Source organism: Pinus tabuliformis, chromosome 7 (assembly GCF_031772625.1).
Source record: "Pinus tabuliformis cultivar Carrire ecotype Pingquan chromosome 7, CPIR1, whole genome shotgun sequence".
In the NCBI taxonomy this organism is placed as follows: Eukaryota; Viridiplantae; Streptophyta; class Pinopsida; order Pinales; family Pinaceae; genus Pinus; species Pinus tabuliformis.
The window spans coordinates 932,103,441-932,115,518 of record NC_142293.1 but is presented as its reverse complement, the minus strand read 5'-3'; positions in this window follow the sequence as shown (position 1 = coordinate 932,115,518).

The window sequence follows — 12,078 nt, the reverse complement described above, 5'->3', positions numbered from 1 at the left end:
CAGGATACCAAGGGTAGACCCACCTATTGGCACCTCTTTGATCACTACAAAGAAGGGCAGCAAGCTCATCTCCTAGACTAGGAAATTCATCTGTTTGGTTCACTCCCAAAGTAAGGGGAAGATCATTGCTACATCCATGACCCCTGCAAAGGGTTCCTCCATGCAGTAGCAGCAACAAAGGGATACAGTCATGACAAGATACATGAGCAACTTCTCCTCACCCACAAGGGTACCACATAATTTTAAGGTGGGCAACAAAGTTTGGTTGCATCTGCAGAGAGAACACCTTAGCAGAACCCATCAAAAACTCAGACCACTCCGACATGGTCCTTACATCAGTACCAAGATTACGGGTAATAATTCTTTGAAGCATAGCATTCCTCCATTCCTTCGCTTGCACCAAGTGATCAATGTGGACCGTCGTCGACCATGCTTCCCACCATTTCTGAACACATCAGAGATTGCAAAATAGCTCACTAGGGACCAAGTTCAGCAGATGGAGGAACTCAACGCAATGGGGACCATTGCTTCCTAAGGGGGGAGGAATGAACCAGGTGGATGTTGGTGGCCAACCACCTATCCCATTTGGACCCCCACAACTGTCTCTTTCAGCTTTTTCAGTTTCCTAAATTGTAGCACAATTTACTATTTTTAGCAGTTTTTCGGGTCCTGAACTTCCGGAGCCATTTTGAGGCCCTAAACGACGTTTTTTGGGAAATCTAGGGCAATATGGGTCCATGGACCCATGGACCCATGTTTCCTCCCAAAGTGGTAGTGCTCGGATAGATCTTTCTAACGAGCTATTGTATGCGTCAAACAGAGATCATATGCCAAAGTTACGACCTCGGGAAATTGATGTACCAATTTACCCAAACGGGGCCCACAATTTGGCATTTCATCTTCTAGGGTTAGGTTTTGGAATGTTAAGGGTTTTCCATTGTTTATCAACAATAAATAGGCCTTCGAGCCTCATTGTAACACAGTTCAGAACAGTTCAGAGGCATGTAGCCACCACATCTCTTCTCAGAGATAAGCTACCATCGCCCTAGCTGGTTTATTCCCATTTCTGGTTGTAAGCATATTTCAGTATTTTACAGTAATGAAATGAAGTATTAATTCCGCTGCATCTTTGTGTATATGGTTATCTCTGTAATTTGTTGTGTTCCTGTTTAAATCCGGATCACAATTCTCCTTAAAAAGTTTATTTTTCCTAAAAATGCTTGAAGTTCTTTGATATTTCTAGGGTGTGGTACTTGCAAAATGGCTTCAATTCTTGTTGGGTAAATCCTGATACCATCTTTGGAGATAATGTAACCTAGTAATTTCCCTTCTTCCAACCCAAACAAAGATTTTTTAGGATTCAGAGAAATTCCATAGTTCCTGCACTTAGTAAATACCTGCCTAAGATGATCTAGGTGTTGCTGATCTGATTTAGAAAATAGTGTGATATCATCAAGGTATATTACCAGGAAGTCACGGATTTCCTTAGCAAAGGCTATGTCCATTTCTCTTTGAAAGGTGACCCCTGCATTTTTTAACCCAAATGGCATTTTCACATACATGAAAGTTCCCCATGGGGTAGAGAATGAAGTCTTTTCTTGATCATCTGGGTGGACTAGGATTTGGTTACCAGAGAACCCATCTAGTAGTGAAATTTTGGTGGAACCTACTACCCTCTATAATATGTGATCCATTTTAGGAAGAGGATATTTATCCTTAAGTGAAACTTTATTTAAATTCCTAAGGTCAACACACAACCTAATTTTTCCAGTTTTCTTTCTTGTGGGTACCAAATTAGAAACCCAGTCTGAGAATCTAATTGGTGCAATGATCTTAGCTTCGTACATTCTTTTGATCTAATTTTCAATAGAAGGCAGTATAACTGGGTTGATTCTCCTAAGCTTCTATCTAAAAGAATTTTGATTTTCTTTTAATGGAATAGTGTGTTGTATTATGCTAGTATCATAGGACTTCAAGTCCTCATAATTCTAGGGAAAAACATCATGGAATTCCTTTAGCAGTTCCATATATTTCACTTTTTCATTGAAAGGTAATGATTTTGAAAGTTTTATCAATTTGGGATCTTTTTTAGAACCTATGCTACATTCCTCTATGTCTGATTTCAGGGGTTCCATTTTAGGCTTTTTAGGAATATTGTTTGAATCAAATAAGTCCTCCAAAGGAGTTAATCCTTTTGGCAAAAAATTGTCTTTAAGGTTAATGACTTCAATTTCTTCATCAATTGCTTCAACAATTTCCATTTGTTTTAGGTTTTGAATATCTGCTTTTGTAAGCTTTGTAGGATGAAATCTATCTATTTGATCATCTTCTACTTTGTTAATTTCTACTTCATCAGAGCAATCAAAATCTAATGCTATGTTTGTGCCTATGTTGCTATTTACAAATTCATTATCTAAAGTTAACAAATTGTTATTTTTTTGATGATTCTCAAATACTTGCCAGTTCTTTAAGTTATCAGGAATGGAAGGTCTGTGCCTAACCTCAGCAGTATAATGACGGTTGGGCTGAAATGGAAACTTGCAAGTACTAGCAAACATAGCTAAGTTGTGAGCTTGCATGTTGTGTTTTCTTGGAATGACTGCAAGTTTGGTTTCTAAAAAATTATTTAGTATCTCTAAAACTGTTCCTCTATAATAACATAGCCTAGGATCCCTAGTCATGTAAACAAAATTAATTTGTTTGATTACCAACTTATAATCTCCCATAATAGAGACTCTTCTGGCTCCTAACCTTTTCACTAGTTTCAGACCTAACAGAAGTGCTTCATATTCGACCATGTTTTTTTGTACATTTGAAGTTCAATCAGTAGGCATGACCTTCTGAATGATCATTTTCTAAGTTGTAAATCCATACACCTGCTCTTGCACCTAGTTTGTTGACTGACCCATCAAATTCCAGATGCCGTAGGATTTCATGCTCATAATTTTTACTGTTTGGGGGAATGAAATATTTCTTGACTAAGGCATCTAGGTCATCCTTTTTATCTAAAATCTCATGAATTCAGACATTGTGATTTTCTTTTAATACTACAATTTCTTTTGATTCTATTGTTATGCTACTTGAAGTATCTTCTTGATTAGTTTCAACACTGTAAAGTATGAAAGAATCAATATCAGAATGTACTGAATATATAGGAAAGTTTTGAGGTCTCTCTTGGGTACTCACCACATACTTCATCAGAGTCTCTCTATACAGTTTATTGGGATGTCCAAAGACTGATATGGTAGCATATGACATGTCCAATTGTAGAGATACCTAGAGTTTGGCACCCCAAGGTCTAGACAACATCATACCATATTTAGGTGGTATATCAACAACAACTATGTCCATAAGTATGGTATTGGCAGGGTACTGAACTAGGGAAACACACAAATCTTTTATGAGTCCTAAGCACTTGACTTGGCTTGAATCAAAGGAAAACAGATTCTTGTGAGGCCTAGTGATATCCAAGTTTAGCTTTTCCAGTACAGAGTTAGGCATAAGATTAAGTGAAGCCCCAGAATATAGAATGGCATTATGTAGGATTTTATCATGGATGTTAAGGATAATGTAGAAGGGTGGTATCCCTCCTTCAACTAGCTTTCCATTAACATTTGGTCCGCAAATTAACTCAAGTTGGTCATCAAATAGATTCACAAAGTCTTCATTTTCAACAAAGTTTAGAGATTTACTAATTTGATATCAGTAAGTTTCATGTTTAACCAATTCTGTCAGAGGATGTTAGGCCCCTATACTACTAGTGTAACCCCTTATTGTTATTAGTACAACCAACTTATTATATTGATGTATCCATGTAGTGTCCATATTGTTACTAATGTGCCTCATACAAGCCCACTATTGTTATTATTCTGCCCTTACATTATTATTGTTATGTCGGCTCTGATTATGTTATGACCCCTTAGACTCCTATATATAGAAAGGAGGTCTTTTCATTGGTATCTTCCAAGAATTGTTCATTTATGTAATGTAAAGGAGGTTGCCTCCTTGAAGAGGCTGAATTATAAGGCGTTGATCTATCTTTTCTATCTTTTCTTGTGTTGGTTTCATAACATTTGGTATCAGAGCTTTGGATTCTAGGGTTTCGCTGCTCCAAACAGGTTATCATGGAATTTTCGCTATAACTTTTTTCTTGTGACGTTTCATAAGTCGCAAAAAAAACCCATTTGAGAAGAAATCGCACTAAACCTTGGGTCCAAATGTTAGAGCTTTTCGCGCGATATTTTTGGAGATATGAGCTGAGGAATTTGGTATTTTTGAAGACTCTTGAATTACATTCAAAATAGGTGACCTCGGGACAATTGTCATAACCTTCTCTCTGGGAATCAGATTGAAATTTAATAAGAATGTACAGAAAAAGGACAGACTGTAGTTTCTTGTATATCTTTCTCAGAACCAAATATCAAAAATTGTACACGTGGCACTTCATACAACTTCGCTCTTCTGGAAAGGTCTATAATCAGGTCATCTTGGGAGATTGTGCATAACTCTTTTTTGGAGAATCCAATTTGGATCAGACTGGTGGAATTGGAAAGAGGACGCAGAGGGCTACTACAGGTAGAAATTTCAGAACTTAAATATCCATAAGTACAGAGTTACAGTCGTTTCAATATCGAGGTCTTAAAATCAAGAAAAAGCAAGATGAGGAAGTTTGATGGCAAGGATCCGGTAAATTGGATACTTCAGATGGAGAAATATTTTGATCTACATGGTGTACCACTGCTACAAAAGGTATGTATTGCATCTTCATATTTAGAACCGGATCAATTTTTATGGTATAAAGGGCTTTGTTCTTGTAAACAACTTGTTACGTGGTCAATTCTCACGGAGGAAATGCTAGCACATTATGAGGATACAAAGAGCAACACCTTCTTTAGAGAAACACCACAACAATTGGAAAGAGTAAAAGGGCTTTGTGACATATTTGAAAGTAAAATTATGGCAACAAGGAAGTCTACCCCTCACAACTTTAAAGATGGATGTGTTGTTTCTCCTAGCCTTCCACAACCTACAAGGGTTACACCACAACAATTGGAAGAAAAAAGAGAAAAAGGGCTTTGTTACAATTGTGATAGCAAATGCACTAAAGGTCATAAGTGTGCTGAGAAGAAATTATTTTACATAGAGTATGAAGAGGAGGAAGAAAAGGATCAAGAAACATCAAAAGAAGAGGATATATGCCAGGACCCGACCCCAGAGAAAGAAGAAATGAATCAGAACATATCTTGTAAACTATTGGCAAGAATGACCACTCCTCAAACTCTCAAGATATAAGGACATATCAAGAAGAAAAAGGTGCAAGAAGTGAATGATCACATCAAGAAAGAAGAAATGAATCCAGCCATATCTTGTAATTTACTGGTCGGAATTACCACTCCTCAAACTATCAAGATAGAAGGACATATCAAGAAGAAAAATGTTCAAGAAGTGAAAGATCACATCGAGCGTCAAGAAATGAATCTGACCATATCTTGTAAAGGATTGGAAGAAATTACCACTCCTCAAACTCTAAATATAGAAGGACATATCAAGAAGAAAAAGGTTCAAGCAGTGAAAGATCACATCGAGCATCAACAACAAGTTCTCCAACTTTTAAATGATAACACCACTTCGGTGCAAAATCAAATGAAACAACGGGTAGATCAACATCATAGTGAATAATGTTTTGATGTAGGTGACTTGGTATTTTTACTGCTACATCTAAAGCAAGCTATTTATGAGAAGGGAATGTTGGCAATACTACATGCACTTAAAAAATGGCGACCTTACTGAATGGGAAGACTCTTCAAGGATGAGGATGTGGAAGCATTGTTTTGTGCTATTTCTATTATCCAACCAGATTGGATAAACGAAGCAAGGGATGAATGGAATAAGGACAAAGAAGTGTGGCCACTTATTCAAAAGTTGCAAAAGATCCCAATTCAAACAATATTTCCAGATATTGAAAAGGAAGGAAAAATCATATTGGAACCTGGAGCAGTCACAGAAACAAGAACCCGACAGCTACGAAATCAATCAATTTCAGAGTATCTCCTCAAGTGGAAGAACTTACCCTCTGAAGATTCCACATGGGAGGACAAGAATTTTATACAGAAGCATCAAGAACTACTCAAGCATTGAGGACAACGCTTTTTGAAGGAGAGGGGCATGTTAGACCCCTATACTACTAGTGTAACCCCTTATTGTTATTAGTACAACCCACTTATTATATTGATGTACCCATGTGTTGAGGGCCCCGAAGTCGGGTCGACAACAAGGGGGATACCCACCCGGTCCGGAACCTGGTTGGCGGCTCCTTGCCCGTTTGGAGTAGCGGGTCCGACTGGGGGTAATGGGACCAGTTTCCCAATGTGAAGGGTGTGCGTGTGTGTGTAGAGTTTGATGATATTAATCTAAAAGGTTACTCTGAACTAGTCTTAATTCTAACAGCTAAACTACTATACTAATGTGATCTAATGAAGAGAAACAATACATCTAATCTACGCTAACCCGAGGTGTTCTCTTTTGTTATGCGATCTAGAAAGATTTCTAACAACAGCTAGTAATAAAGATCATTCAACTGTTATCAGAATATAAATCGATAAAGATAAACCATTCTGCATAAGAAGTTAGGCAGAGTAGTTGTGAACATCATATCGCATAATCAGTTTTCTATATGTCAAGCATAAATATATGACTCCACCATACAGAAGTGCCAAATGGTAATACAGACATTCATACAGTAACATATAAAGAACTCAGCTGTATATCACTTTAGGGATACTAGTAGAATTTAGTCAAGAGATAAAAGTACCATTTATGACTGATTTCACTAATAAACTTCAAGCAATAATGATTTACTTCTACTTGTTCTAATATCTGCTAAGAGTACAGAAGTGCAACATCAGTAACAGAAATTAAAATGCAAACATAAATAAATCTCGATCCATCCATTCATCGAAAACCTCCTCTGAGGGTGCAGAAGTGCATGTTCTGAGGACAAGTTTTTTGACAGATTTCCGGACCCTTCTCCAAATGCCATGAGAAGGGTTAAATACTACTAGCTAATTGATCTTAATTACATGAATTTAGGGAATCAGCTTCAAATGACCGCCCTTTACTAAAAGCAAATTTATTTCTAAAACTTTAAATCTAATTTCTGACCGTTTCTGTATATTCTCTTTAGTGCTGTCAACTGCGCAACGCTTTCCTGGGAAGAGTCGGTTGGCTGCCTTCTTCTTTTGCTCGGGAGATAAAAGTGGAAATAACAAGAGCTGGCACCTCCTTCTGACAGACCAGAAGATATTTTCGAAAACCTTTCTCTAGCTGGGTGTATTCGCCGCGTGTATACTTAGCACAACCCAAGTTCTTCTCGAACTGATTTTGCTGTTGCTATTCCGGTTTCTGGTCGTGCGAATGACTGAGTGGGTCAGGAGTCGCACTGTATGGACAATCCCCTATTTCGAGAATTGTTTCCGCTCTTTGTTCCAGGCTTTTCTGGAGCGTCCTCCTTCTTTTGCGTTTCTCTTTTTGCTTTACCCAGTCTGAGCTTCAAGATCTTTTGTGAACACACTGCTTTTGTGCGCCTTTGACTCTAAGTCCTGGATAGTCTAATTTTATCAGTTCTGGTTGTCAGATAGTATGGAATCCGCGGTCCTACTACATGCGGCATTCTTTTGCGGAGGCATCTTCTCTCTGCTATTTGATTGGCGCTTTCCCCTTTCTCTCAGATGTTTCCTGCATATAGATTTATATCAGTTGCGTGTCTTGCAGTCTACGCAAAGAAGAAGGGAAATGAAAATATTGACATAAAAGCATTAAACTCTAATGAATGCATAATCCTGACATGCATCATGACTTGACTCTTCGATAAATGCGATGCAATCATTCCTTGATACTCAAGCATGCGGTCATTAATTTCCCTTAAGGCGCGTGCTTGGTCTTTGGGTTTATCGTGTGACGAGTCTTTTCAGATCGCAGATCGCAGTTTACTGATATTGCAGATCGCAGATATCGCAGATCGCAGATTTTATTCAATGGTTCATGGTGCCATAGTGTGACGTTTGCGATGTGCGATGTCGCATATCGGCGATCGACGCTTCTTGGAGGTCCTCCTTTTAGAGCGCGTTTGAGATGCATGCGACACGATGAACTTCACGTCGCTCTTTCGCAGTTTTACTTTTCGCGCTTTAAGTAATGCTTCGACCTTTCTTTGCGATGCGATTTAAGCCTTAGGGAGAAAAATACAAAAATTTAACAAGATATTTTTTGGGATTTTTTTTTTGTTCAGGGTCCCCCCTTTGCTCGATGTTATTGCTAATATCAAGCAAAGAGGGGGGTTTGTTGGTTACCACAACACCATGTAGTGCCCATATTGTTACTAATGTGCCCCATAGAAGCCCACTATTGTTATTATTGTGCCCTTTCATTATTATTGTTATGTCGGCTTTGATTATGTTATGACCCCTTAGACTCCTATATATAGAAAGGAGGTCTTTTCATTGGTATCATCCAAGAATTGTTCATTTATGTAATGTAAAGGAGGTTTCCCCCTTGAAGAGGCTGAATTCTAAGGCATTGATCTATCTTTTCTATCTTTTATTGAGCTAGTTTCATAACATAGGCATTGAGATTTTGAGTTTAGCCACCTCTGCTCCCAAATTGAAAGGTAGAGGGGATTTGTCTATTTGAACATTTGAAATCTTAGCACCAGGGTTCTGAGTAGTCTTTTCTTCTTTTCAATGTTTAGAGTATCTTTATTTGGATTTTCTAAGATGATTTCTGGAAGATGTTCTACTGTTCACTTGAGGGGGGCTAAAGTGGAAGGTTGTTCATTAGAAGGTTGGTGATTAGTTACATCTTCTATGGTGGGATTAGGAGGGTTTTGATGTGGTCTAGAAAGGATTTGTAAGGTTTTTGTAACTTGAGGATTCTGATTTGTGGGTTTCACTTTCTTAGGCTGGTTAGGCACTGCTTTTTTATTCTGATCAGGAACATCAGTGTTCATTTTTCTTCTCAAATTGTATTGTTTATGTACTTCGAAAATAGTAGAGTCATACCCTTGCTTATAGTCAAAAGATTCTCTAGTTTGAATCTGTAATTGTTGAAGCATATATAGTTCTTGATCATCCTGGGTTAGAAAAATAGTTTCTTCATCATCTAAGCCCATAAGGTTGATTTGGGTGTCTATCTCAGGGCCTTCTTAGTGAGAAGTCTCAACATAATTTTCCTGGAAAGGTGGTCTAATGTTCTGGCTAGGCCCATTTTTACTAGTGTTCTGGTTCTATTTTTTCCTAAAGTTTGGATTCCTCACTAGATTAGCCTATTAGTTATCCCAATGAGGTTTCCTTTCAATGACTTCTATTGTGTCCATCAACCTTTCCATTCCTTTAGCTAAAGCATCCATTTTTTGATCAAAAGGTGAAGTTTCATCTTTCAGAGGTGTTCTTCTCCCATTTCTAACCCTAGCCCTTTTGGGTAGCAGATTAGCTTGTACGCTAACTGCTACACTTTGCATATATTCAAGTGTAGGGGGATTCCTTTCTCTATGTTGAAAATCCATATCTGTGTCAAATCCGTTTGGAAACATAATCAGAGCTAAGCCAGGTGGAGGCCTTAGGTCAAGTGGGATAACATTATATACATTGTTAAACCTGGTGCAATAGTCCTAAACAGTTTCGTTTGGTCCCCTTTTAAGGTTTCATATTTAGACATAATTTGAAGGGGGTTCTTTTCCTCTCCCACCTATTTATGAATTGTTGGTAAAGAAATTATAAACTATCTATGCTATGGGGGGCAAAGATCTAAACCATGTTCTCACTTCTCCAGCTAGAGTTTGGACAAAGATTCTCATCTGGACATCTCTTATGTCAATCTCATGCAGTTCAAAATAATAAGTGATTTTCTTAGTGTGTTGTTGTGCCATGTATGTTCCAGTGCCATCAAATAAGGTAATTTTACTTTGATAATCTATTGGTAAGGCACCTTGAGTAGCAGGCATCATAAGGGGAGCATATCTGAGTGCCATAGCTCTAAGTTGGGTAGGATTGAGAATAGGAGTTGGAGTGACTGGAGGATTTGGTACAAAAAGGGGAGTTGGTGTAACAAGGGTAATGGGTGTTTGAGGGGTAGTGATGGGCTGATGGGGAAGGGAAGGTATGAATGGAGATGAGGAGTGATCTTCAGAGGTGTGGGGAAACGATGGTGAGCTAAAAGATGTTGAAGTTGTTTCAGAAAGTTTAGGGAGTCTATCAGTGGTAAGGGATGACTGAGGGGAGTTTAGAAGGTACTTATTAATTGGAAAATTGGCTTATTAGACCTCAAGTTCTCTTGTGAATTTTGGATCTAGAATTGTTTTCACAAGTTCAGTCTCTGACTTAGTTCTAAATAGAAAGAGGTCAAAATACTTGTCAAAAGGGATGTCTTCAATGAATAACCACTCAAAAAGGCATGAATAGGATCTAAAAATAGGTCTATGGCTTACCAAACTTTCCTATCTTCTGATTTTTCTTGGAATAAGGTTTAGATTTTCAAATACAGGGGGAGGATTTGGATCATGGTTGACCCTGGTATAGTGAGTTCTCCCTGAAGCCAGATTTTGAGATGTTTATGATTATTATACTTTTTATGAAATTTTTGAAATAAATTCTAATAACCCTTTAAGATTCTTAAAAAATAAAAATTTGAATTTCTCAAAGGTTTATTAAGAATAATGATTTTGAGTCCCCAACGGAATCACTACTATGTTTTCACTCATATTTTTCCTTAGAAGTTATTAAAGAAGGAATGGTCTGAGGTAACCAAAAACCTAATCTTTTAGACTTAGGTTCTAGCCAACCTAAGTCCAGAGTGGGCTCTCTCTTTATGATTTAACTTTGTTTGAATAAAATTTCAAGCTAGTTCTTAGTGTTCATGATTGTTTTATTTTTATTGGGTGGTGGAATTAAGAAAATAGATGGGAAAAGTAAGTATTTAGGCCATTGGTCTATGGAGTAAATTAAGAAAGGTTTAATTGGATCTGATCAATCACTAAGGTAGGAGTTCACAAGGCAAGGTAGCATAGCAAAAGAAAATCTGCAGGTTCAAATGAATGAAGTAGTCCTAACCAGGGCAAAGGGCAATGGAGGATCCTTAACCAGGATTAAGATGAAGAAAGGAAGTATGATCAATACCAAAGGGAAATGAAGAATCCTTTGCTATCCACCAAAGGGGGGGAAACTACGGAAGTAAGGGAGAAATTAAGGATTCCCAGACCAAGATAGTTTAGAAGAAAACAGTTAAAAAGAAAACACTTAAAACAAAGAGCATTTAAGCTAATTCTGAGATATCATTTCTTGTTTACTTTTAAGATTTCGTAAGATGCATATATGAATATTCATAACATGAAGAGAAAACAATATTTAAACATGAAGAGATAATAATTATTTGTTCCAACTTTCCACAAGAATCCAGTGAAATGTCCTTAGGTTTATTTCATATCCAAAAAAACCAGTCCAGTCTTGAATACAAAAGATCCTTGGCTCAATATAAAATGTCTATAGAAATGTATTTTAATCCACCCTAATTACTTCAATTTTTGAAGTATTTATACAAAAATTAATACAAAATATCTACTAACCATATGAGAATTATTCTAGGAAACAGAAAATATCTTCAACACGAAGATAGAGACCGATGGAGAACTGTTTTCTTGTTGTCCCTTTTATTGTGATTGTGCTGGCTATTGTAACTCGGATTAGGCTCTTGCATTTGCTTTGTAGCTATGTGCTGGGATCACTTTTTATCTTTTACTTATTGATACTATTCACCTATTCTACTTTGATCCTGTTTTACTTGTTTTACCTGATAGCCATGTTTTACCATATAGATTTACTACAGTAACTTACAGTAAATCAGTCAAATTTGTCCACCATTCACTATTAGGTAATTTCATCCTTATCATTTTTCTGTAAACTTCATCAGCTTCTGTGTACTTCGCAAAATTTGGTTTGCTTGTGAACAATTGCTTAACTTCATGTTCTATGTAGAACAGATTCTCAAGGCCATCATAAAGCACCTTTCCAATGGGCAAAGACTTCACCC